This window comes from Manis javanica, chromosome 1 (assembly GCF_040802235.1).
Source record: "Manis javanica isolate MJ-LG chromosome 1, MJ_LKY, whole genome shotgun sequence".
NCBI lineage: Eukaryota > Metazoa > Chordata > Mammalia > Pholidota > Manidae > Manis > Manis javanica.
This window is the reverse complement of record NC_133156.1, coordinates 99,666,324-99,693,406: the sequence shown is the minus strand read 5'-3', so window position 1 is coordinate 99,693,406 and position 27,083 is coordinate 99,666,324. Positions and strand designations below refer to the sequence as shown.

At 40.6% G+C, this 27,083-nt stretch overlaps 1 long non-coding RNA gene across 1 annotated transcript in view; it reads left to right on the top strand.

The window, feature by feature from the left end:
* The window catches only part of LOC118973844 (uncharacterized), a 136,893-nt gene extending 111,054 nt beyond the window's left edge, over positions 1–25,839 (top strand). Inside the window, exon 4 of the long non-coding RNA XR_012130777.1 lies at positions 23,509–25,839. This is a non-coding gene — a long non-coding RNA (uncharacterized lncRNA). The remainder of the gene's footprint in view (positions 1–23,508) is intronic.
* The last annotated feature ends 1,244 nt before the right edge of the window (positions 25,840–27,083 follow it).

Here is a 27,083-nt window from a genome sequence, read left to right as displayed (position 1 = left end):
AGTGTTCCTTCAGACTCACTACGGCATTCTGGATAATTCAGACGTTATCGGCCAGTGACAATTTCTGGTCATGACGATGGAGGACTTCTTTTCCTGTTTGTTTCTCCCATGTGTTCTCCTACCTCATGGGTTGCTCGAGTTGTTGGGATCTTCTGAAGACCTAGTAAGGGTCAGGGCACAGAACCGGGAGTGACCTGGTTTGCTGAAGGTGAAAGGACAGTCAGCAGAGCCTGCTCATGCCTACGTCTGCCCACCTCACAGTGCAGGATGAGGAGAAGCAAGGCCATGGCGACGTGATGAAACTGGTATTATGGAAGTGAACATGCTACTCCAGATATTTTTGTTTTCTTTGTAGTTCCCCTTCCTACAGCAGGGACTGAAAACCCAGAGGATACCAAAGTATGTTTTGTTTTGGCCTATCAGATGGTTGGCTTATATAGCTGGCTGGCTTCCCTCTGTACTTAAAATGTTTTCCATAAAAACAATCTAGTTATATCTGACATTGTGACAAAAATAAGTCAACAATATCTGATAGATTAAATAAACATTCAAGAAGAGTCATGATAAACTATTGGAAATTTTAACCTCAACAGCAGAGATTGTGAAAACCCAAATCTTACATCTTAATCTCTCCCTTTATATTTAGTATCCTCCATTCATAAAGACAAATAGAAGTTTCTTTGGGGGGTTATTTGGAATGCTTGCTTTGGTGTGACGAGGTAAGACTCCTTCCTGTGGTGCTTTCAGAGGGACTAGAATTCACCCTAAAGGGCGTCCCCACACCTGCCTCCTGAAGACCCTCTTCATACTGCAGTGCTGCTGGTTATGGGAGTGCAGGAGAGGTGGGTGCTCTTATTTAAAAGAATAGTTTAAAAAATGTATTCTTTTTGCTTATTATACATCTGACACTGTGATGAGCATCTTATGTGCGTTATCTTGTTTAACTTTCACAAACACCATGAGGTAGAGTCAGACGCCTAGCATCAAATTCTGATTTTGCCAACTCTAATTCCTGGAAAGATTATTTAACTTCTTTCTACCTCTATTTTCTCGTTTATAAGATGGGGATAGTGATAGCAGCTACCTCATAGGAGAGTTGTGAGGGTTAAATGAGGTGATGCATAGAGACTCCCAGCAGGGAGCCAGGGTCCTAGTTAGCACTCACAAATGTCTAATTATACTTGTATTATTGCTCTCATCACTCTCATTTTATAATGAAGAAATTGAGGCTCACAGAGGGAGTGTCTTTTGCCATGTTACCCAGCCAATAAAGTGGAGCTGGAACCCAGACTCTAATCTGGCCATTTGCAGAGACTGAGTTTTAAACACGGGGCTATCTGGGCTATTCACCACATCTAATATTGAAACTCAAACTTGGGACTCAGAGCTCTTTGGAGATACCATGTGCTCCAACAAGACAAAATGCCTTTGAACTTTAATGTGTAATAGATGCATTCATGAAAATTATATTCATGTTGAATTGGTTTTTCCTTGACTTTCATTATATACATAGTTTTGTGATTGTGCCTTTATTTCTTGCTCAATATTTTCATCAAAGACTCAAACACTTTTGGATACTATTTTACTCTCTGGAATCTTTATTATTCTTTCAGAGTTTTCATGTATTTACTGCAAAATTAAGCCTCAGCTAGAGTAACTCATAGGAGAAGCTCAGTGACCATTTGTTAAATGTCACTAGGAATCTCAGTAATATGTGTCTCTTCACTAATTAGTGCCATCCTAAAATGTTTTTTCTTAGAACAAAAGATTGCTTTCATGTAAGGCCATGTTGGTGTTTTTTTCTATTTATTTAATCCTATTTTTTTTATTAAGGTATCATTGATACACAATCTTATAAAGGTTTCATATGAGCAACATAGTGGTTATTATATTCACCCATATTATCAAGTCCCCACCCAACACCCCATTGCAGTCACTGTCCATCAGCATGGTAAGATGCTATAGTCTTCTCTGTGCTATACTGCCCTCCCCGTGACTCCCTACATTGTGTGTGCTAATCATAATGCCCCTTAATCTCCTTCTCCCACCCTCCCTACTCCCTTCCCTTTGGTAATGACTAGTCCCTTCTTGGAGTCTGTGAGTCTGCTGTTCTGCTTCTCTTTTGCTTCCTTGTTAAACTCCACAAATGAGCGAAATCATTTGGTACTTGTCTTTCTCCACCTGGCTTGTTCCACTGAGCATAATACCCTTTAGCTCCATCCATGTTGTTGAAAATGGTAGGATTTGTTTTCTTCTTATGGCTGAACACTATTTCATTGCATATATGTACCAATTCTTTATCTATTCATCTACTGATGAACACTTAGGTTGCTTCCATATTTTGGCTATTGTAAATAGTGCTGCAGTAAACATAGGGGTGCATATGTCTTTTTGAATCTGTGATCCTGTTTTCTTAGGATAAATTTCTAGGAGAGGAATTCCTGGGTCAAATGGTATTTCAATTTCAATTTTTAGATTTTTGAGGAACCTCCATACTGCTTTCCACAATGGTTGAACTAATTTACATTCCCACCAGCAGTGTAAGAGGGTTCCCCTTTCTTTACATCCTCACCAATATTTGTTGTTCCTTGTCTTTTGGATGGTGGCCATCCTAACTGATATGAGGTGATATCTCATTGTGGTTTTAATTTGCATTTCTCTGATAATTAGCTATGTGGTGCATCTTTTTATGTGCCTGTTAGCCATCTGAATTTCTTCTTTGATGAAGTGTCTGTTCAGATCCTCTGCACATTTTTTTTTTTGAGAGGGCATCTCTCATATTTATTGATCATACGATTGTTAACAACAATAAAATTCTGTACAGGGGACTCAATGCACAATCATCAATCAACCCCAATCCTAATTCTCAACAGTCTCCAATCTTCTGAAGCATAACGAACAAGTTTTTACATGGTGAACAAGTTCTTACATAGTGAATAAGTTCTTACATGGTGAACAGTACAAGGGCAGTCATCACAGAAACTTTCGGTTTTGATCACACATCATGAACTATAAACAATCAGGTCAATTATGATTATTCATTTGATTTTTATACTTGATTTATATGTGAATCCCACATTTATCCCTTATTATTATTATTATTATTATTATTATTATTATTTTTAATAAAATGCTGAAGTGGTAGGTAGATGCAAGATAAAGGTAGAAAACATAGTTTAGTGCTGTAGGAGGGTAAATGTAGATGATCAGGTGTGTGCCTATGGACTAAGTATTAACCAAGCTAGACAAGGGCAACAAGACATCCAGGGATGCAGAAGATTTCTCTCAAAACAGGGGGGGTGAGGTTCTAAGCCTCACCTCTGTTGATCCCCAGTTTCTCAACTGATGGCCCCCCTGCAACTGTGCCTGTCTTAGGTTGTTCCTCCCTTGAGGAATCTTACCCGTCTCTGGCTAACCAGTCATATTCCGGGGCCATACAGGGAAATGTAAAGTTGGTAAGTGAGAGAGAAGCAATATTGTTTGAAAAGGTTAGCTTTTTACTTTTTTGCAGATTTATGCCCTGTGGCTTCTATGTCCAGCATTTGTCTTGAGGTATCTTTACCACTTGGAAGGATTATGATACTCGGTAATTTCGAGATGAGGCACGAATTCTACTTAAGGGTTGTAATTATGAAGGAAGAAGAGAAGCTATAGAAGTAGTGGACAGAAGAAAACATGGGAAGATTGATTATTTCTTTGACATATCTTCTTGTAGTGTAACATAAGCGTGTATAGGTTTTAAATTACTAATTAAATTGCGTGCACATATTAACATAATAGGAATACAGCTACATAACCAAAGCAGACCTACAATTACCAGCCATATCCAGTGAAACCAAGAAAACCAGTTAGGCTCCCTAGGCATTTATGAAAAATTATGAATGATATGATGGATATTGTCTAACTGAATTTGAATATTTTGAGAAAAATCAGACAAATTAAAACAACACATTCCTGGGAACTGTTCACATCCCATATGTTCTTTTAACAGTAGATAGTCTATAGTCGCAAGATTTTGGAGCGCTGCAACTTGCACTTCTCCTAATTCTTGGTTGATCTGCACATTTTTAAAATCGGATTATTTGATTTTTGGGTGTTGAGGTGTGTGAGTTCTTTATATATTTTGGATGTTAACCCCTTATCAGATATGTCACTTACAAATATATTCGCCCATACTGTAGGATACCTTTTGGTTCTACTGATGCTGTCCCTTGCTGTACAGAAGATTTTTAGTTTGATGTAATCCCATTTGTTCATTTTTGCTTTTGTTTCCCTTGCCTGAGGAGATGTGTTCAGGGAGAAATTGCTCATGTTTATATTCAAGAGATATTTGCCTATGTTTCCTTCTAAGAGTTTTATGGCTTCATGACTTACATTCAAGTCTTTGATCCATTTTGAGTTTACTTTTGTGTACAGACTAAGACAAAATCCAGTTTCATTCTCTTACATGTAACTGTCCAGTTTTGCCAATACCAGTTGTTGAAGAGGCTGTCATTTCCTTATTGTATATCCATGACTCATTTATTGAATATTAATTGTCTGTATATGTTTGGGTCTATATGAGGGCTCTCTATTCTGTTCCACTGGTCTATGGGTCTGTTCTTGTGCCAGTACCAAATTGTCTTGATTACTGTAGCTTTGCAGTAGAGTTTGCAGGGACATAATCCCCACAGCTTTATTCTTCCTTCTCAGGATTGCTTTGGCTATTCGTGGTCTTTTGTGGTTCCACATGAATTTTAGAACTATTTGCTCTATTTTGTTGAAGAATGCTATTGCAATTTTAATAGGGATTGCATTGAATCTGTATATTGATTTAGGCAGAATGGCCATTTTGACAATATTAATTCTTCCTAGCCAAGAGCATGGGACATATTTCCATTCCTTGGTGTCTTCTTTAATTTCTCTCATGAGTGTCTTGTAGTTTTCAAGGTATAGGTCTTTCACTTCCTTGGTTAGGTTTATTCCTAGGTATTTTATTCTTTTTGATGCAATTGTGAATAGAATTGTTTTCCTGATTTCTCTTTCTGCTAGTTCATCATTACTATATAGGAATGCCACAGATTTCTGTGTATGAATTTTGTATCCTGCAACTTTGCTGAATTCAGATATTAGATCTAGTAGTTTTGGAGTGGATTCTTTAGGGTTTTTTGTGTACAATATCATGTCATCTGCAAACAGGGACACTTTAACTTCCTCCTTACCAATCTGGATGCATTTTATTTCTTTGTGTTGTCTGATTCCAATGGCTAGGACCTCCCGCACTAAGCTGAATAAAAGTGGGAGAGTGGGCATCCCTGTCTAGTTCCTGATCTCAGAGGAAAAGCTTTCAGCTTTTCACTGTTAAGTATGATGTTGGCTTTGGGTTTGTTGTATATGGCCTTTATAATGTTGAGGTACTTGCCCTCTGTACCCATTTTGTTGAGAGTTTTTATCATGAATGGATGTTGAATTTTGTTGAATGATTTTTCAGAATCTATTGAGATGATTGTGTGATTTTTGTCCTTCCTTTTGTTGATGTGGATGATGTTGATGTATTTTTGAATATTGTACCATCCTTGCATCCCTGGAATAAATTCTACTTGATCATGATACATTATTTTTTAATGTCTTTTTGAATTTGGTTTGCTAATATTTTTTGAGTATTTTTGCATCTATGTTCATGAGGGATATTGGTCTGTAATTTTCTTTTTTTGTGGTGTCTTTGCCTTGTTTTGGTATTAGAATGATGCTGGCTTCATAGAATGAGTTTGAAAGTATTCCCTACTCTTCTACTTTTGGAAAACTTTAAGGAGGATGGGTATTAGGTCTTCACATGTTTGATAAAATTCAGTGGTGAAGCCATCTGGTCCAGGAGTTTTGTTCTTAGGTAGTTTTTTGATTACCAATTTAATTTCATTGCTGGTAATTGGTCTGTTCCGATTTTGTGTTTCTTTCTGGGTCAGTCTTGGAAGATTGTATTTTTCTAGAAAGTTGTCCATTTCTTCTAGGTTATCCAATTTGTTAGCTTACAATTTTTCATGGTATTCTCTAATAAATCTTTGTATTTCTGTGATGTCTGTAGTGACTTTTCCTTTCTCATTTCTGATTCTGTTTATGTGTTAGACTCTCTTTTTTTCTTGATTAAGTCTGGCTAGGGGTTTATCTGTTTTGTTTATTTTCTTAAAGAACCAGCTCCTGGTTTCATTGATTCTTTCTATTGTTTTATTCTTCTCAATTTATTTATTTCTGCTCTGGTCTTTATTATGTCCCTCCTTCTACTGACTTTGGGCCCCATTTCTTCTTCTTTTCATTTTCTAGTTTCATTAATTGTGAGTTTAGACTGTTCATTTGGGATTGTTCTTCTTTCCTGAGGTAAGCCTGTATTGCAGTATACTTTCCTCTTCAAACTGCTTTCCCTGCATCCCACAGAAGTTGGGGTGTTGAGCTGTTATTTTCATTTGTCTCCATATAATGCTTGATGTCTGTTTTTATTCATTGACCCATTGATTATTTAGGAGCATGTTATTTAGCCTCCATGAGTTTGTGGGCTTTTTTTGTTTTCTTTGCACAATTATGTCTAGTTTCATACTTTTGTGGTCTGAGAAGTTGGTTGGTACAATTTTAATCATTCTGAATTTACTGAGGCTGTTTTTGTGGCCTAGTATGTGATCTATTCTGGAAAATGTTCCATGTGCACTTGAGAAGAATGTGTATCCTGCTGCTTTTGGGTTGAGTGTTCTGTAGATGTCTGTTAGGTCCATCTGTTCTAATGTGTTGCTCATTGTCATATTCTGTGCTCTTTATGTATCACTTGACTGACTTTTTGGGTAGCTGATTCAATTCTGCATTTGCTTTAGTAATTAATTAGTCTACTTCCTTTGCTGTGGTTTTATTTTCTCTGGTGACAGCTATTTAGCCTTAGAAGCACTTCCGTCTATAGCAGTCCCTCCAAAATATACGATAGAGATGGTTTGTGGGAGGTAAATTCCCTCAACTTTTGCTTATCTGGAAATTGTTTAATCTCTCCTTCAAATTTAAATGATAATCTTTCTGGGTAGAGTATTCTTGGTTCAGGCCCCTTCTGTTTCATTGCATTAAATATATTATGCCACTCCCTTCTAGGTTAGGTTGGTATTTACCTGAGAAAGTTATTTTCGTTTTGCTTTTTATGAGTGTGCAATTATATTTGAAGATAAGAATATATCTTTTGTTATTTAAAAATCTTTTTCAGAAGATAATGTTTAAAATAAATAGAAGCACAGTTGATTCTCATTATTTGAGGCAGTTGTGTTCTATAAAACTTGCTGCAGATCCAGAATTAGTGAATATTAACACATTGCTCCTGGAAGAAATACAGCGTTAGGTTCCTGTGAGCCTCTGATTACATTTTCTTTAGTTGATTAGTACATAACCTTGTTTAAGGTGTCTATCTATTTAATGACACCTTATTAAAATATATTGTTGACTTATTAATACCAAACTTATAGCCAACAACATTTAACTCATGCCTGAATGAAATTTATCTACATGTGTTTTTCTCCTAAAGGCACATCACAGCCTTTTGTTTTTTGGAACCCTAGATAGCCCTTTGGCACTGTATTTGCATGCCATTTTAAACCAATAAAAAGCACAAAAGTGCAAAAAATGTGTCAATAAACGTACTAGGAAAAGGACACTTGCTTGCTGTATGAAGGTAAAACAAGAAGCACAGGGAATGTGTGAGTTGGGCAACTTGCATTTTTCACTGCTCTGTGCATGTATGAGAATAGCTATGTAAGTGCCCCATGTATTGATTTTGAGGTTACAACCAAATTTAGCAAGCAGGTGAATTTGTAAATATGGAATCTGCAAATAATGAGAAGTGACTGCATTTTGCTTTCAAATGTCCTTTTTTGCTCAGTTTCAACCCTTAATTTGGGAACTGAGGTAAACTGATTGCATTAATTGCTTCTATGTTGGTCTCCCAGTATTGGGTTCTCTGCCCTGTAACTCTTGTTTTCCTCCTACTTTCAGTCCTGGCTTGGCATGTGGCTTGGCTTGACCAATGGCATGTTCACAAATCTGGTGTAGGCAGAAGGTTGAAAAGTACATGTGCATTTCCTCTTTCCCTCTTGGACCCCTAACACCAACATGAGAACATGGTGGGCTAGCCTGCAAAAAGGGTGAGAGACACATGGAAGAGAGCAGAATTGTCTCATACAAGGCCATTTAGACCAGCTGGCTGCTAGCTGACCAAGGGTGCATGAGAGAGCCCAGCTAAGATCAGCCAAACCTGGCTCAGATCAGCCGGCCCCAACCCCCACTCCCAATCTATAGATCATGAGAAATAATCATTAGTTTTTATTGTGAGCCACTATATTTGGGAGTGACTTGTTATGTATCAGTAACTAACTGATACAGGAACTTAAGCATCTTCAGTTTTAATATGGGGCATTTAGAATTCTAGATCTTCTGGAAGAGCACCAGGCAGCAAGTTCAGCTGAAGATCAATGCCTGCCTTTCCATCAATCATTTCATTATAGGAGGGGAAAAGGATCAGTCATTTCAACACAGACCAGGGAACATAGGAGGAAAATAATGGTAAGAAGGGAAAGACTTTAGTCTGAGATAGGGCTGATAGTAGAGTTTTTCATATCTAGCTTCCCAGATCTTGATGAGTAGCTGCCCATTCTTTTGATTTAACTTTGGCTTGGTGAAAACATGACTGTTTTTTAAAAAAAAATTTTTCCACTGGTAATGATGGTTAGTTTATTTATTTTGCACTGAAAGAAAAAAAAAGAGGCTGCCAGGGAAAAGGAGGGGTAGCAGTGGAAAGAAGGGAGTGAATTATGTACAGAAAATAATTTCTCTTGTTTCAGTGTCATAACATGAAGGCAAATTCACGAGGGGTACAATACATCAATAACTACAATATATTCCTCTAGAATAGCTGCTGGCTCCAAGGCATAAGAAAACTTACACTTAAGAATTCTATAAACCTTTTAAGTCACATTTTGAATCAAAATAATTTTCTTATATTAATTCTCAAAATGAGCTATAAAATACGAACACAAAATAGTTTAGGCTATTTTTATTTCCAGCAATAAAGCTAAAATTGCTTAGGAAGAAAATAGCACTAGAAGGTAATCCTCAGAGTCAGTAAATGAAAATAAGAGAGTTCGTAATTCCTGTGGAATTCACTCCTTTAACTCACTGTTGCTGAGCAGGTACCAGGTTCTGTGCTAGGCGAGGGGACTCCAGTCCAGACTGTCAGAGGGAAGCCTCTAAACACAACTGGAGCTCGAGGTGCAGCTTCAGGGTAACTCATCACTCTGGTTGTTCTGAACGTACTTCCTGGATATTGGCTCTTAAAAATGAAGAGAGATTTGAGTAAAGACACAGTCAGAGGCAGTTATTTTAAAATAAAAAATAACACGTATTGTAGGAGAGCTCTGAATAGAGCTGAAAATACTATTATTAACTGAAAATTACTTTACCAAAGTTTATGCTAATATACTACTGTACAGTTAATGTTAAAAGGATCAGTTCCCTGATTTGTAGATTGTTCTGTTGGGATTTTTGGTATGACATATCCTGGGACAGCATGGGCCTCTGGATTCAGGCTCCTTGGACTCAAGTCTGAACTTTATCATTTAGTAAATCTGTAATTTTAGGTAGATTTCTTAACCCTTCTATGCCTCAGTTTCCTCATCTATAAAATGGAGTTCGTAAGATTATTTGCTTCATATATGTTTGCTGTGTGAATTAAATGAGGTGATATGTGTAAGTGGTCATTCAATGTCAGTTGTTTGAAAATACATGCTAGTGTCAACTAGGAAACCAGGGCTTCACCTGACATTTCCCAAACCCACTCCCTGACCGACCCCCAGTGCTGGCTCCAGCTCTAACATTCACGCCCTCTGATTCCTTTCCCGAGTAGTAGATGAATTTCAGGAATACCAGAAGAGTCCTTTGCACCAGGAATGTGCCCTCCTGGTGAAATGTGAGACTAATAGAAGTCCTTCCAGATTTAGCCAAATACCCTGAACCCATTTCTTCGTGTAGGAGAGTAGAGGAAATGGGGCCCAGTTTGCCTCATGACTCCTCTGGGAACCCCATTCCAGGTTGCTGCTGAACCCCATAACCTACTTCCCTGTCCTCCCAGGCCCTGCCAGTCTCCTGGGCCTCAACTTTCCTCCCTCAGCTCATCTGCTGAGACCTAGAAACTCCCTCTGGTTGCTGTCTCTGGGGAACTCCTGCCCCATCAGGGCTGGGCCCTGGTGATGGCATTTGCTGAGACCATTTAAAGAACTTGTTTACATTTTTGTGAGATTTCTATGTGCTGTACTTGAAAGTAACTGAACTATAATTCTTCACAAATTCACTCATTTATATTTTCTCTAAATTAAAATGGCCTGCTTGTTTGCAGGTCCAAATCTCTGGGGATTTCCTGTTCAGCCTTAGGAAATCCTATGCACCTGGTGGGCTCTGCTGCCCCAACACACCTGAGTAAACTGAATGTACGTCCTTGTTTTCCTCTTAATTCCTTTCCCTGTGTATTCCAGTGCAGAGCCTCCAGCAACCCCCTCTCAGACTTGCCACGCCAACCCCCTGATCGACTCTCAATAGATCAATTCTCATTTTGCCTCATTTAACTCATATGCTCTCTTGAGCTGCTGTTACACAAACAGCACAAAGTGTTGGGGGTCACCAGGGTTAAGAAATAATTCAGAGTCCCCCCATGAGGTGCACTGCGGAAAGGCTGGGCTGCAATTGGCCCAGCCTTGGGCCGTGATGGTATGTCGCCGTCCACACTGACCTTCATTAGCCTTTCCTCTTCCAGTTAGCCCCCCTCCCTAAAGTACAGTGCCTCGCTCAGAGTTACATGGCATCTGGTAACAAAGTTAATTAGGAATTAGGTCTCTGAGTAGTTCCTCCTTCCCTTAGAAAAAAAATTCCTCCTGTTTCCAGAAAATGGGGTTTGAAACAAAGTAAACAGAAAATGCTGTGATCGAGCATAATGACATTTCTGTGAGACAGAGCCGTGCGTGTGTGTTTATCTGGGAGAGAGAAAAAGAATGGAGAAATACTGAGGGAGACTATGTGATATTATTTAAGTAACAATAACAGCAATAATGGCTAACATTCACCATGCATATACAATATGCCATACATTGTGGCAAGAGATTTCCATATTTTATCTCATTTTGATTTCTACAACAGCACTAATATTCTTTAAAAGTTCTGTATGCCTACCATGTGCTTGATAAATAAAAAAGAACAGAGGTGTGGCAGGAGTAATATTTTCAAAATATGAAGCCAGTGCATTTGAATTCTTCTTCCCCAGAATTGCCTGTCAGCCACTTTCTCCCCCAGTGTGTCTGGGCGGGGTAGGAAGCATTATGGATGTGACAAGGAAAGGATGGGATACAAAGGAAGAGGAAGTGGAAATCTTATTCCTTCCATCCCTGGGGGTTTGGAGGAAGAGAGGATAAAATGGGGGAAAGAGGTGGTAACAACATGTGGGGCCTGACCTTGCTTCCTCAGGCCAGAGTCCAGGGGGATGTGTGAATGGATATTTGTCGGGGGGAGCACTATTAGGTCAAGGCAAAAGTTGGTAGCAGAAGAGATCTTGATGAGAGGTCCTGTTTGGGGCTCATGGAGAAGACAACCTAGCAGAATGAAGCACACCCTGGGCTTCCAGGCTGCAGGAAAGAGAGAAAGCTTGAGTGAGGCTCTGTAGCCCTGAATGGTATGATATGGATGCGGAGTTCCTAGAGGTCAGCAGTATGACTGGCTATCTCCCTATTCTTCATTCCTTTGTCTTCCTAAGCAGCAGAAATCCACTCAGTTGAAAGACTACATTCCAAGCTAAATATGGCCATAGAGCTAAATTATGGACAATGAAATGTAAACAAAAGTTTGAGTGGAATTTCTAGGACAGCTCTTTTAAAGGAAGGCAACCCAGCAGGGAGACACTTCCCATTGTTCTGTTTATTGCTTGGAATCCGAACATAATGGCTGGAGCTCCAGCTGCCATCCTGAATCATGAGGTTATCTAGAACATAGAAGCATGCCTAGCAAAGCACAAACATATAGGAAGCCTGGATTCTTGATGACTTTATGGAGCTATAAACCCTGGACTATCTACCCCCAGGTTTTTTCTAAGTGGGAGAAATGAAATCCTATAAGGTATTTAGAGTCCACTTAGAGTCAGGCTGGAGAGATTGTGGGAGCAGGTGGGAGTGAGGAGATGAATCCACAGTGGCTGGGATGAAGAGAAACTGCAGCCAAGGACTGTAAGGCCCGCTGCTTAGTCTGCTGATTGAATGGGACTCACAGCCAGGTTTCAGGGGTTCACAGGTCCAGCAGGAGCCTAGCTAGGGCCATGTTAGCAGAGAAGGTTAGGCCCTGATTTAGCCAAGAGAACAGACCACAACACAAAAACAGGCAGAAAGGGAGAGCAGCGGAGTCTGTAGATGCAGGTAGTAGTAGAGGAACTTGCCTGGCTAGACGGATGTTCTTTCCCCATGGAGCTCTCCAAAGGCCAGCTGTCAACATGGGCATGACAAGCAGGAGTCAGTGAAAACTGAAAGACTGGGTGTTAATCTGAAAGGGACTGAATTAGTTAAAGTGCTTTAAATTTTGGATTGGGCTGATTGTCACTAGATTGGATTAATTTCTTTTTATAATACTCCCCAGTTGGCAATGGAGGTTGTGAGTAGGATCAGATCAGACACAGGGGAAATAATATACTAATTACACTTGTTTTGCAGAAGTAAGTATAGTGCTGAATTGGCTTTACCATGGCATGGGTATTATTATCCCCATTTCACAGATGAGTAAACTGAAACTTGGAGTAGTTCAATGACTTTAAAGCCACATGGGTATTAACTATGTTCATATTTAATTTTTCTAATTCTAACAAATTTAAGTTTGGGACTCAATCTGCTTCAGTCCAAGAGAAGGACTGGGCAGGTTCTTTAGCCTCGGTTTACTCACTCTGCATGTGCAGTGGCAGGTGGCAGGTCAAACCAGAAGTCATTCTCAGAGCCTGTCCCATTTCCAGACTCTTTTCTGCTAGATCATGTAGCATTTAGGAACTACGTGATCTTGATCTGACCAGCATGTGAACGTTAACCTACCATTCCTGGCTACTGAGACTATCAACACGTAGCTCATTTTGGAAATGAGAGCCCAAAGCCTGTAAATCCACATACAAATTGGCAAAAGTGAGTCTCATAGACTTAAAGGATACCCACTCACCAAGGTGAAAATGGCCGAAACTAAAACACTGATTCTGGAACCTTGAGCAAAACCTTCACAGTTACATCATTCACTGATCTGAGCTCACCTTCATTCATCATCAAATATTTTTTTGAGTGGTACAGATTGAATGGGGAAGAAAATAAATGGGAATAGCTATGTAGAAGCTGATCTCTCAAAGCTCTATGGTCCTTTTCTTAGTCTGCAACATTTCCTACCTTAAGTATTTCAATTATTCCTGAAAATTCTATTCAACTCCCTAAAATAGACATCAAAACTCAGATATCTTATAAATTAAAATGTTTAAGGTAAGTAAAGAGATGTGAGTAGTATTTACCTCCTATAGGATTGATACTTTTCATTTGTTGATTTCTAGAGTTTAGTTCTGTAAGCTATTGATTTATATTTATGATTTATACTCTGCCTAGCTGTATTTATCTATGAAAATGGGAAATGAGTGTCTACTTTGACTCAGCAGTTCTACTTCTAGGAATTTATCTTTATGGATATACTTGAACATGTGCTGGAATATATATATATATATATACATATATTCACTGTAGCATTGTATAAAATAGTTAGTCTGGAAACACCTAAATGTCCATGAATATGGAACTGATAGATTAAATTATAATATACTCTGCAATCGTTAACAAGCCTGAAGTAGAACTGTAGATTAACATGGAACCATTCCAGCATACATTGTTGTTAAGTGAAAAAATTCAAGGGACAGAGTTATGAACACAATGGGCTAATTAAAGTATTAGCCTAACTGGGTGGGAAAATTTCTAGAGGAAACCAAAAATGAGAGAAAATATTTCTTTCTCATAATTATTGGAAAGCTTATGCTAGGTGAAAACCCCAAATTTGTGCAGTATTCCCTGAGTGTGAGTCTAAAAGACAAACAGGCTCCTTATAATAATACTGATATTTACATTCAGCTAAACATTTTAATGCTCATGACTTGGCTGAATTAAGCAGGGGGTTGACCCAGGAGGCCAGAGACTGGTCCACAGATGAGGCAGGAAGAAGTCTGGGAAGGTGCAAAATTTGGAAACCAAATTGGGGACGGGGACAGGGAGGGACAGTGGGAAGCCGGGAGAACAAGGCCTTGGACTCCATAGGGTGGGTGGAGAGCAGTCTTTTCCCTTTCTTCTTTCTTTCCCTAATATTCTGTCAGTAGAAAACCTCTGAGGTTTTCTGCTCCAAACCCATATTTGGAGATGGAGAGCTGAAGGAGGGAGAGGAAGAGAAAGCTGTAGCTCCTTCCCAGAGCGAAGTAGCTTCTTTGAGAGGGCAGGTCCCCCAGTGTCCCCATGGCCCCAGCTGTCTTTGTATGCCTGAGTTTTAGATTTATTAATCATTCACTTGGACAGATTCATGGTGAGCAAACAACTCTATGTCACCATTTCCCTTGTGAATAGAGTGTGAACAGAATTAAACATTTGCAAAAGGTGGGTGACAGATGGCTGTTTAGAATAGTCACTAAATGAGACCTTTTGAAAAAGAGCACCTAGAATGTGGATGGTCCCTTTCCAGGGAGGAATTGTAAGCCTCCCACTGTCCAGAGCCTACTTCTAGATGCTTCCCTGGAATGCCAAGTGACTTGTCCACAATTCTCCCCACCAGGTCCCTCAGTCTCCCCTCCTGACCACAAATGAGGCCACCAAGAATCTGCTCCTTCCTTCAGCATCAGGGACTCATCCCAGACCACTAAGGTCCTTCAGTGTAGAGGAGCAGTTTTCAGTTGTTGGGGAACAGATATTAGGGGAATATGGGCCCTAAACTCAGACGGAGCTGGCCTGTTCCTAGATTTTCTTCTCTTCCTCATATTGTTTTGAAAGTGAAGTACTCAAGCGAAGATACTGAAATGTGTTCTTTGCAGAAACAATAAGCAGCCCTCAGAGGGCTGGGGTGCGGTAGGTACTGTGGACATAGGGACACCCCCAGAATCCCAGACTGCATGTTACAGCTGCAGGGGGCAGCTGAGACTGAACCCCTCCCTCTGCATGTGTGGACCCCAAGCCCCCAAGCAGTGAAGCGCCATCTGAGGCTCTACAGCTGGTCCTCTGTACAACCGAACATGAAGCCAGTTCTCTCGATTCCACAGAGGTGGCTGTTCCCAAATCGCTTAGACACAACGATTTGCTGTGTGAGGAGGATGTTTTTCAATGGAGAAGGGAGAGGCTCTACCCTGCCATTTATCTCATTCTTGGGCCTGCATGTCCCTCTCAGCAGTCCTCCCAACCACCCCTCCAGCCTCCATCACTTCTTTATTATTATTATTATTTTTTATTTTGGTATCATTAATCTACAATTACAGAAAGAACATTATGTTTACTAGGTTCCCCCCTTCACCAAGTCCCCCCCACATACCCCTGCACAGTCACTGTCCATCTGCATAGTAAGATGCTGTAAAATCACTGCTTGTCTTCTCTGTGTTGCGCAGCCCTCCCCTCTCTCAGCCTCCATCACTTCTGAGGCGCCTTTCACACTTTGACTCAGAGTGTGGGTCAGTTTCCTGTGTGTGTTCTCCTCTCTCCTGTTGGCTTCAAGGAACACGCAAGTCATACTTGAAAGGTGCAGTGAGGTTTGACGCAGAATGAAGGCTGTGAGCTTCACAGGGGGTCATGGGGCCAGAAAGTTACCATGGAGGTGTGCCTTGGCTCCCTGCCCCATGACACCTGCTTCTCTCAGCTCCACATGCAAGGGTCTCCCTGAGGCATGTGCGTCAGGTCCTGCACCAGAAGGTTGAAGGGAAAGATTGCTTCTTATGAGCTTTCAGGTCAGTGGGGAATGGGGCTGATGCACTGAATGTGGGCCCTGGAGAGTGAAGAAAGGTAGGTCAGGCATGTCTCCAAGGGTCACCTGTTGGTGATAGGAAGCTTGGGCTGCTCTGGATGAGCAGAACTGAGGAATCCAGAACCAGGAACTAGCTTCTGCCAAACTCCTGTCTTCTTAGCTTCATAGAATTTTAGTGTAGGGAGACTGTAGACTGCAATACTCAATCTCCTACTCAATGTTCTACATGTCTGACCTGCTCACTCAGCGTCTATTTGTATACTTCCAGTGATGGATCTCTCACCACCTAGAAAGGAAGTCCATTCCTTTTGGGTCCTTCTGCTGCTATTAGCTAAAATTTATCCCATTGTGACTTCTAGTTGAGCCAAGGTCTACTCATGGAATAACACATAACAGTTTGATTTAGTTTCTAGATGAAAACTCTTTAAATATTCAAAAGGAGGAACCAGGTACCTCCCTGTCTGCCCCACCTGAAGTCTTCTCTAGGCCCTGCATCCCTAATTTCCCAGACTGTTGTTTGGACATGCTCCATTTATCAACTACCATATAGCTGACAGAGCATAGGCTTTCAAATCAGAGCATGGGTTCAAATCTAGGCTCTGCTAGTACATTAACCCTGGAACCTAAGCATCGTCACCTGAAAAGCCATTATTACATAAGCTCAGGTATTTGTGACTGGTTCAGAATATTCTCCATCAGTACAGGCGTGTGTGGGCTCGACCCCACTCCTGTGCTAATGTGAATCAGAAGAAAACTAAGATCTTAACTACATTCTGTGTGGGCTCCAGGGAAGTTCCCCTGGGATCTCTCTTGGACTGGCCAGCTAATCTCTGGGTATGGTTACGGCTGCTGCTTTCTAGAGTGGAAGCTCCCACTATGAATACTCAAAAGATGCCTTTCACAAGGCTTTGTCCTTGTCCTCCCACTCTTCCTAAGTAGAGACTCCTTTGTCTTCTTGTGTAACTTTTCTTGGATAACTTCTCTTTGATCAGCTCCCAGGTTCCTGGACACAAGAGTTCAAATCAATGGAAATCTAGCTTGCCTTCTGTCATGGAGTGGGGCTTAAACATCAAGTAGACCTCGCACGATAAAGAACGGGAAGAAAAAGAAAACCATTGTGTTCCTATATTAAAATAGTCTGAGCCTTATCGCTGACCACAACAGCCACCTAGAGGGTTATTATGAGGCTCAGCAGCATGATAGCAGAAATGCTCAGTGCATGGCCAGACCTGGCCATACATGGAGAATGGTCGATGAGTGACAGTCACTATCCTCCCCAGGAGTAATTCTGCCTCTGACAAGTGGGGGTCCTGAATGGAAAGCAATACTTCAGAAGCAGTTTGCCTCCGCAAAGTGATATGGAACTATTTCCCTTAATTGGAGTACCCTTCCTCCACTGAAGCATGCTGAGGCTGCAAAACCACTGTTGGAGCCGGTGTCATACCTATCGGGAGCTGTCATAAACTAAACTCCTGGAGTTATTTTTGCACACAAACCACATACAGTTTAGTTGGGTCTCTCCTGCTCTATTCCCTGCAATTAACTAAAAAACTTGTCATGTGTAATTTCATATTTAATCCTGTGTCATTTTGGTTGAGACCTCTGTAGACCTTATTTTTCTGATCTGGAAAATGAAAGATTCAGGCTCATGATCTTGAAGGTCTTGTCTAGCTCTAATAGTCTTGTATTTCAAAAGTTTGTGTCCATCCCTAGACTCTTCCAGGAATTTTTAAAAAACTGATAGACAGTTTTACATTAGTTTTAAGTGTATAACACAGTGGTTCAACAGTTACCCATATCATTAAATCCTCACTTTGCTGGTGCAGTTACTATCTGTCAACATAGGAAGATGTTACAGAGTCACTGGCTATTATCTCCATGCTGTACTGCTATCCCTGTGACAGGAGTTAAAAAAAAAATCCTCAGCTCTGTCTCCTCTGCAAATATGGGACTTCATTCTCATCTGACAACTTCCAGCTTAGGGTAAAGCGTGAGCCATGCCAGGGGTGATGGTTAGTTTTACGTGTCAACTTGATTGGACCATGGGGTGCCCAGTATTTGGTCAAATATTATTCTGGGTGTTTCTCTGGGGTGTTTTTGGAAGAGATTAACAATTAAATCTGTAGATTGAGTAGAGAAAATTGCTCTCCCCATTGTGGGTGGGCCTTATCCAATCAGTTGTAGGTCTGAATAGAACAAAAAGTCTGACCCTCCACTAGGCAAGAGAGAATTTTTGCATGATCGCCTTCGGGCTGGGCCCTGGCTGTTTTCCTGCCTTCAGGCTGCGACTGAAACTCTGGCTCTTCCTGGATCTTAGGCCTAACAGCCTTAGACTGGAATCAGACCTTTGGCTCTCCTGGGTCTCAGACCTTCAGACTCTGATGAAACTAAGGCCTTGGCTCTCCTGGGTCTCTGACTCCCCTGCGGGTCATGGGGCTTGTTTCCATAATCATATGATAATCGTATTATCCTTATATCCTTTGGCTCTGTTACTTTGGAAAACACCAGGAGAGGTTGCCTTCTACATTAACTGAGACTCATCAATCAACACCCTAAAACAAGGGTCAGCAAACAATGACTCCTGCCTGTTTTTGTAAATACAGTTTTACTGGAACACAGCAGTGCCCATTTGGGTATGTACTGTTTATGCTGCCTTCACACTGTGGTGGCCTCGCTGAAGAGTTAGGGTAGGGACCACCTGTCCTACAAACCCTGAAACAGTTACCGTCTGGCTTTTTCCAGAAAAAAGTTTGCTGACCTCTGCTTTAGGATATAGTTGTTTGGTCTTTCTCACTCACTCATGCTTCTCTTCGTCTTCTGGATTTGCTTCTTTTCCTTCTTGTCCATCTCTGAACTTGGGCCTTTAGCTCCAAGCAGGTCTCTCCCATGCCACATAGGAATAGCTGCCTTAGAGGAGATGAATTATTTCTAGAATAATTTACTGAGTGATCTAAAACTCCTAGTTCTGCCGCTTTCAACTACAGATCAAAATATGAGGAAACAGACTTAAAGAGTAAATTTAGGTGAGATGTAAGACACTGGTACCTACAGGCAACGGTACGCTTAGCAGTTTGGGAACTGTACTCAAGAGCCTTGAGAACGGCAGAGGAATGACCTGCTTCATTTGTCCAGATGTGATTCTATTCTCAGCTGGGAGGACAGATTAGTGGTTTCCAAAACATGGTTTGGTTTACATCTAACAACATATAAGAAGATATTTTTAGATGATATTGGATCAACATTTCTTATTTTAATATTAATATCCTAATTTTAATTAAATAGATATCCCAATTTTAATGTGTGTCAGGGAAAAGTATAACTAGAATATTTAAACTCTAATTTTATGGTTATTGTTCCCTAGGATGTGGCTAAATAAACACAAATCAATATACAGTTGATTTGAGGAAAACAGTAAGTGAATAAAATTACAGGCATTATGCAGAAGTGGCAAAAATTACACGGGTTGTGCACAGGTGATGGGAGGCTGGGGAAATGCTGATCTCAGGGGGAGCCCCCACTGGAGTCTCTTGCTCCCATGACCTCTGTAAAAGTTTCAACATAATTTAGATCTCTAAGGCCTCTTTCTTTCACCCCCTGTTCTTGTGGCAGGAAAGATTTACCTGGTTAATGGGGTTTGAAGGTATTTGGTGAGGAGGCCATGCAGCCTGACCTGGGGAATGAGTTCATCTCCCTGGCAGCAGAGGCGGCTTCTCATCTGCAGTGGGGCGGTGTGCCGTCCACAACCACTGATGAAGATTGAACGGCCAGGCCTGCGATGTTATTAACACCAGCGCCAGAACTGTGAGCATCTGCAAGTAAAACAAAGTGAGATGCCCTTCACTTAGGCCCAGGAGGACAATGAAAGCCAGTGTGCCACTTGGATGGGAGCCAGAATTGGGTCTGTTGTCAGACTAAAGAAATTCATTAAGGGAGATTTCATAGCAAGGGCTGAAGAGAAAAAGGAAAGGGAGTGGGTGTTGATCCAGTGACAGCAAATTAAAACTTTGTCCTTTGCTTCAGGATGCACTTAGGACCCTGCTTCTCAAGCTGATTTATGACACAGATGCCTGAAAGTTCCTGTGATCATTGAGCCATACCACACACTTCCTCTGGAGCCATGGACCTGTTTGCATTCTGGAGTGGGAAGAAGGGGTTGTCATGATATCTCTATGCAGATGGCAGAATTCTGAATGGGTGGAAATGCTGCCCACAGAGGACAAAGACCTCCAAAGTCCAGAGACAGGAGTATAATGATAGTTTGGGATCCAGATGTTAGTAAGATACCTGGTACAAGGTTTGCAAATGTAAAGGGGGCAAGGCAGATCACATAACTAGAAGGGCGCCAGGAGTTGGTGGTAGCAGGAAGGGGTAGAGTTCAGGGCTGCCTGGGGTCCCAGGCTGCATTTAAAATGGGCAGCCGTGGCTGGAACCAGCCTGTTGTTTGGAGGAAGGAATCCAGACCCTTGTTTCTAGATCTCCCGACATTTCAAGAGAAGCTGTATTAAAAGTATATAAAATATCTCAATTTAAAAGCATTTAACTTAAATTTTTTAAATGTATTTTGATCTATTTTTAAAAAGAGGAAGAAAAAGGAAATACCAGGCTGGTGAAACAAAACATGTTTATATGGGCCTGTGGGCCTCTGTGGTAAACAGAATAATGGTCCCCCAAAGATGCTCCCTCCTAATTCCCAGGACTGTAAATATATTATGTTACATAGCAGAGGAGAATTAAGCTTACAGATGGAATTAAGTTTCTAATCAGCTGTCCCTGGGATGAGGATATTATATTGGACTACCTTGGTGGACTCAAGGTAATCATGGGGCCCGTAAAAGTAGGGGGGGTGCAGAAGAGTCAGTGTGAGAGGGACAGGCTGTGACTGAGAGTCAGTGCAATGCTGCTGGTTTTGAGGTTGGAAGGGGCCAGAGCCCAGGGATGTGGGTGGCCTCTGCAAGCTGGAAAGGGCAAGAAAACACATCCTCCCCTAGAGCCTCCAGAAGGAAAACAGCCCTGGTAACCTAGATTTCAGCCTTCTCATCTACAAAATTGTAAGGTGATGAATTTATCACTACATTTGTGATGATTTCTTATAGCAGCATAGGGAACTAATACAGCCTCTTTCTTCAAACTCCAACCTAGAGGTTAAGTGGGGGCAGGGGGAGGAAAGTACACTGAAAGTAGGGGAACACTGTAGAACACTCCATTTGCTTTTTAAAGAATGAGGGATAGGTATTAGACTTGGCTGCTTGAATTCCTTAGTGACCATTTTGATAAAAATACCTGCCCAGTTAAGCAGATGCATCTTACCTTTTCATTCTCAGATACCCAGCTCTGTCTTGGGGTGGTTTTGGAGAAATGACCCAGAGGATCTCTAGGTCAGTAGTCCCTCGTTTACACCACAGAGACCCCTCAGGGCTCACCAATATCAAGGGATTGGCTGTATTTCTCAGCCTCCCTTGCAGTTGGGTTGGGGCCACATGGCCGATGGGATGTGAGCGGAAGTGACACAGGCTACTTCTAGGCCTGACCCTTCAATAAACCCGTATGATCTCTGGCATTCTCTTTCCCTGCCAGGGTGACCCTGAAGGCTGTGTGTTCTAGATAATTTAGCTCCAAGATGGAGGAGGGCTGTCCCACCTGTGTCATGAAATAAACTTCATAGAACCACCAAGATTATAGGATTGTCTATGGCAATATTATTTACTCGTCAGTCACTGAGTCCAAAATGGACCAAACAAGACAGAGTAGATGTAGAAAGATAAGTGAGTTGGGAACTCAGGACAGAAGATGTGCATGGTTCGAAGATGGACCATGTTTTCCCAAGTGTGTGACTTGTAAACCACTACTGGGAACTGAGCATATGTAGGTGGTAAACAGAAGCACATTTTAAAATGTGAAATAGGCATGCATTTATTTGACTATGTATTAGAAAAATTTTACCCAGCATGTATGTCTACCCTGTAATTTCACAGATATTTTTTTAGTTAGGTGTCAACTGGAAGCAGACTTAAAGAAAAATAATAAATAACAAATATACAAGTGGTATATAGGAATGGAATAAAAAATGCATAGTGGCATTTGTACTGAAATTTAGGACCATGAGAGTAGGCCATAGGAAAACAGACAAGGACTGGAGTATCTCTGAAAAGAGCAGGCAGTTGCCATGACTTTTGCTATAGGTAAGTTTACATATTTAGCTCTAAAATTCTAGGACTTGAAGAGACTTAGAATAACCAGCTCTTTTTTGCCTTTATAGTGATATTCAACTTCCTCAGCCTGGCATTCAAGACCCTCTAGATGTCTAGTTTAACAGTAACTTAACCTGCCAGTTTTTTATTGGCTTCTGTACATGATTCTACCACTTAATTCCACCCAACTTGTAAGCCACTACTCAAACCTCTTTTCCTTCATGAAGCTTTACCTTACTGCCCGCAAGTAAAAACGATGTCACCCACTTGAAAAGTGTTAAAGCACCTATTCCTGGTACCACCCAGATGTACTATCTTGAAGGGGAGTTATTTGTATAAACATCTTGCCTTCCCATTTAAATTGTAAGCTCCTGGACAAGACTGATTTTATTCTTATGATATTTCTTTGAATGTTTTATACTTCCTGATAGCATTGAGTAACACACAATCAGCATATTTGTTGCAACTTTTTGTGGTAAAACATCCATTTCTTATGCTTCAGAGCTTTTTGAACAAGCCACAAATTGCTGGATAGAGCAGAATTGAGCTGTCCTATGACATGAGGGTAACTAATGAGCTGTCTGTTTGAAGAAACTTCTAGGTGCTAATGAAGATGCCTATTGGGAGTGTCATGAGGTTTACTAGTAACTGGTTTATTAAAAGTAGTCATGTTGGTGAAATGTTTTAGTCAGGATGGTAAAGTAATGGTAGCTGCTGAAACAATAGACTTCAAAATTCAGTAACAGAATTTTATTTCTCACTTATATAATAGTCAAGGCAAGTCTGCTTTCCTCAGTGTGGTTGTCCAGGGATCAAGGCTCCTTTTATTGTATAGCCCAGCCATTCTCTGAGTCATGTCTTCATCTGCATCTAGCTGGCAGAAGATAAAAAGAGGCAGTAAAGAAGGTACTCTCACTTTTAAAAGACTCTGGTCAGGAAATGACATATATTGTTCCAATTCATTGTCCATGGGTGAAAACTAGTCACATGGTCACATCTAGATGTCAAGAGGCTCAAATGTATCCCTAGCTGCTTCCCATCACAATTTTAAATTATGGGTTGGAGGACATGGACTCTGTGTAGATGGCTAACTATCTCTGGCACACAGCTAGGGCCAGCCCCCAGCTGTCTTCGAAGTTTAACACCACTTAATTTGATTTACAAGGAAATGTGAGAGAGTTTGGGAAATAATTGGAACAACAGAGGAAGACCGTGGAATAAGATAACCTGAGAAATCAATGAAACCTAAACAGAGCCCATCTGGGTCTCTAAACGACTGTCTTAATCTTTTTAGGAGATGAAGAAAGGCCTGGCGCAGATACTGGAGGCGAAGTATATTGAATTCTGGAATGGAGAAGCATGGATGGAGTGTGGCTCTTTACGTCTGTGTGCTTCTAAGAAGAGTCGTTTTGAGATTTTTGCCCAAATAGAGGAGTAAAGTTTGCCAGGAGTGGGCCAGTTCCCAACTAGACCACTGGCCAGGTAATGCTGCTCTGGGATGGCTGAATATGGGAGAGAGAACCTGACAGAACTGGCTTTTAGGTAGAACACTCTATTTTCTTCATTGCAGTTTTTCACCTGTTCTCTTATTTGAATTTTATAATGATTTGTTGTAAAAGAGAATATTGCTCTTTAAAAGACTAGAAAACACAGGCATGGAGATCACCGAAGGCGTCATGTGCGTGTCTGCAGCACACTCTACACTCAAGGCGCATTCCATCACAACGCAGTCTCTTCCAGGAGACAGGTCAGCTCTGTCCTTCCATCTCCTAGGTTATCTTTGCTGTGACCTTTTTCTCTCTCATATATCAGTTCCCTGATTTCAATCAAAACTTGCCCTTACCCCTTGGTTGTGCTCATGTACATCTCCTAGAGGCATTGGTGTTTTCTTCTAGGCTAAACATAAAGAGAGATGTGTGGCTCTGCTAGTGGGCATCCTGTGGAGAGTACTGGTGAGCATGAGGGCCTGTCCCAGCACCTGTGAAATCAAACGCATGCTCTGTAAGCCATTTTTGGCTTCAGCCATCTCTGTTGTAACCATCACTTCTTGCCAGAACATAAATCACACAAGTCAAATTTTACAGCTGTGAAGGATTTTAGAAATCACCCAATCTAGCTATTTAGGTTTGCGTAATACATCTATGAGCACTTGAAAAGATGCTCACTCCCACTAGTCATCAGAGCAATGCAATTAAAACAATAACACAGTTTTTCCCTGTCAGGTTGACATAAACAAAAACATACCAAGTTAGCAGGGGTGTGAGAAAACTGGCTTTCTCATACACTGTTATGTGAGTGTAGATTAGTAACAACCCTTTGGTAACACACTGGCACATTTCAAAGCAGAAATTGAAAGAATAAAAAGTTAAAAAGCAATTTAAAAAGTGTAAATTTAAATAGCAAAAAAATTTCAAAAGCAAAAGATTAAATTGACATAGCAATTTCACATACAAGAATCCTATACTTATGGAGGTACATAAAGTGATCTGTTCATGAATGTACATGATTAATTGTAATTGTGAAAAAGTTGAGAAAACCTAAATGTATTTCAATAGAGGAGGTGTTGAATTAATTTAGAGGACATCCATATTGCTATATGGTAGGATTTTGTATAGCTATTAAAAAGAATGAATTAGAGGTGTAAAATGGTAGAACTGCTTTGGAAAATACTCAGCAGTTCCTCAAAATGTTAAACAATTACTACATGGAAATGCAATTCAAAACCATAATGAGGTATCACCTCATACCAGTCAGAATGGCCACAATCCAAAAGACAAGAAGTAACAAGTGTTGGCGAGAATGTGGAGAAATGGGAACCTTCTTGCACTGTTGGTAGGAATGGAAATTGCTGCAGCCACTGTGGAAAACAGTATGAAGGTATGTCAAAAAACTGAAAATAGAAATACCATATTACCTAGTAATTCCACTCCTGGGAATTTACCCAAAGAAAACAGAATCTCTGATTCAAGAAGATATACACACCCCTGTGTTTATTGCTGCATTATTTACAATGAACAAGATATGGAAGCAACCAGAGTGTCCATCCATAGATGAATAGATGAAGAAGAGGTGGTACATGTACACAGTGGAATATTATTCAGCTATAAAAAAGAAAGCAATCCTGCCATTTGTGGCAACATGGATGGATCTAGACGGTATTGTGGTGAGTGAAGTAAGCCAGGCGGAGAAAAACAAATACCATATGGTTTCACTTATGCATGGAATCTAAAAGCAAAGTAAAACAAAATGAACAAAACAGCAATAGACTCATAGACACTGAAAAGATATTGATTACCACTGGGGAGGGGCTGGAGTGGTTGGGTGAAATAGGTGAAGGGGATAAAGAGGCAAAAAATCTTTATCATAATATAAATTAGTCACAGGGATGAAAGTACAGAATACAGATTATAGTCAATAGTTCTGTAACTTCTTTCTGTGTTGACAAACATAGTGACTACACTAGTTGGAGTCAGCATTTAATAATGTAGATGACTGTTGAATCACTGTGTTGTTCACTTGAAACCAATGTAATACTGTATATCAACTATGCTTCAATTAAAACAAAAGAATTACCATATGACCCAGCAGAATATAACCAAGAGTACTGCAGTGCATGTCCACAAGAAACCTGTACACAAATGTTCATAGCAGTGTTACCCTGCTCTATCGTAAGAGCCAAAAGTGGCCACAGCCCAAAAGTAACATCAGCTGGGGAGTGAGTAAGCGAAAGGTGGTGTACCATACAGTGGGCTATAATTCAGCCATAGAAGGAACAAAGCACTGACTGATGTTACAACATGTATCAACTTTGAAAATATTATGCTAAGTGAAAACCAAACATAAAAGGCCGCATATTGTATGATTCCATTTATATGAGATGTCCAGGAGAGACAAATTCAGAGGGACAGAAAGTGGATTGGTTGTTTGCAGGGACTGGGGGAAGGCAGGAATGGGGAGGGACTGCTAGTGAATGCAGAGTTTTCAGGGTAGTGATGAAAGTGCTCTGAAATCAGACAGAAGTGACGGCTACATAACTTCATGAAAAATATACTAAGAACCACTAAACTGAACACTTTAAAAAGGTTTGTGAATTACATCTCAATAAGAAAAAGACTGTGTTAGATCTGCTTGTCTGAAATAGAAGGGTGTCCCTTGTACATTGTAAGGTTAAAGAACAAGATGTTGAACAATATTTAGCCTATTACTATACTGTGACATAATATAACACAATGTAACATAACACAACGTAACATAACACAACACAACAAAACATGACATAACATAACATAACATAACATAACATAAATTATATCAATTGTGGTCCCACTAGAAAAATAAAAAGTCCTATGTGTATTTAAATAAGAGGGAATTTAATACAGGGGATTGATTACAAAGGTAAAAAGCACCCCTCCATTGGAGAGACAAAGTGAGGAGGTGGCAATAAAAGAGCCCAGGTATCAGGTTACCTGCTTACATGGAGTCTGTCCCGCGGGAGCTGAAGCCATGGGGAAATTACAGCTACCACCAGAGATGCCACAGGAAGCAGGGTGAGGGGGAAAGCTACCTTCCCTCATCACCACCTACTGGTTTTTGTACTTGGAAGCAGGAGGGGAGAGAGCCTGAGCAATGTAGTTCCCTGAAGTACAGAACAGAGTGGATATAAAAGCAAATAGACAGTGGGCCTACATGATGGGCCTTTGACACCTGGCATCCATTCTCATCTGCCTGACAGGGGATCTGTGTCGTGTAAACCAAAAATGTTCTTACCCGCAAGGGGAGACCCAAGTCCCATCAGTTGTCATTATCCATTTCAAGTGCATAATTTCCAGTGGATATGATCCTTCCCAAAGGTCTGGATGTGGTTTCTCA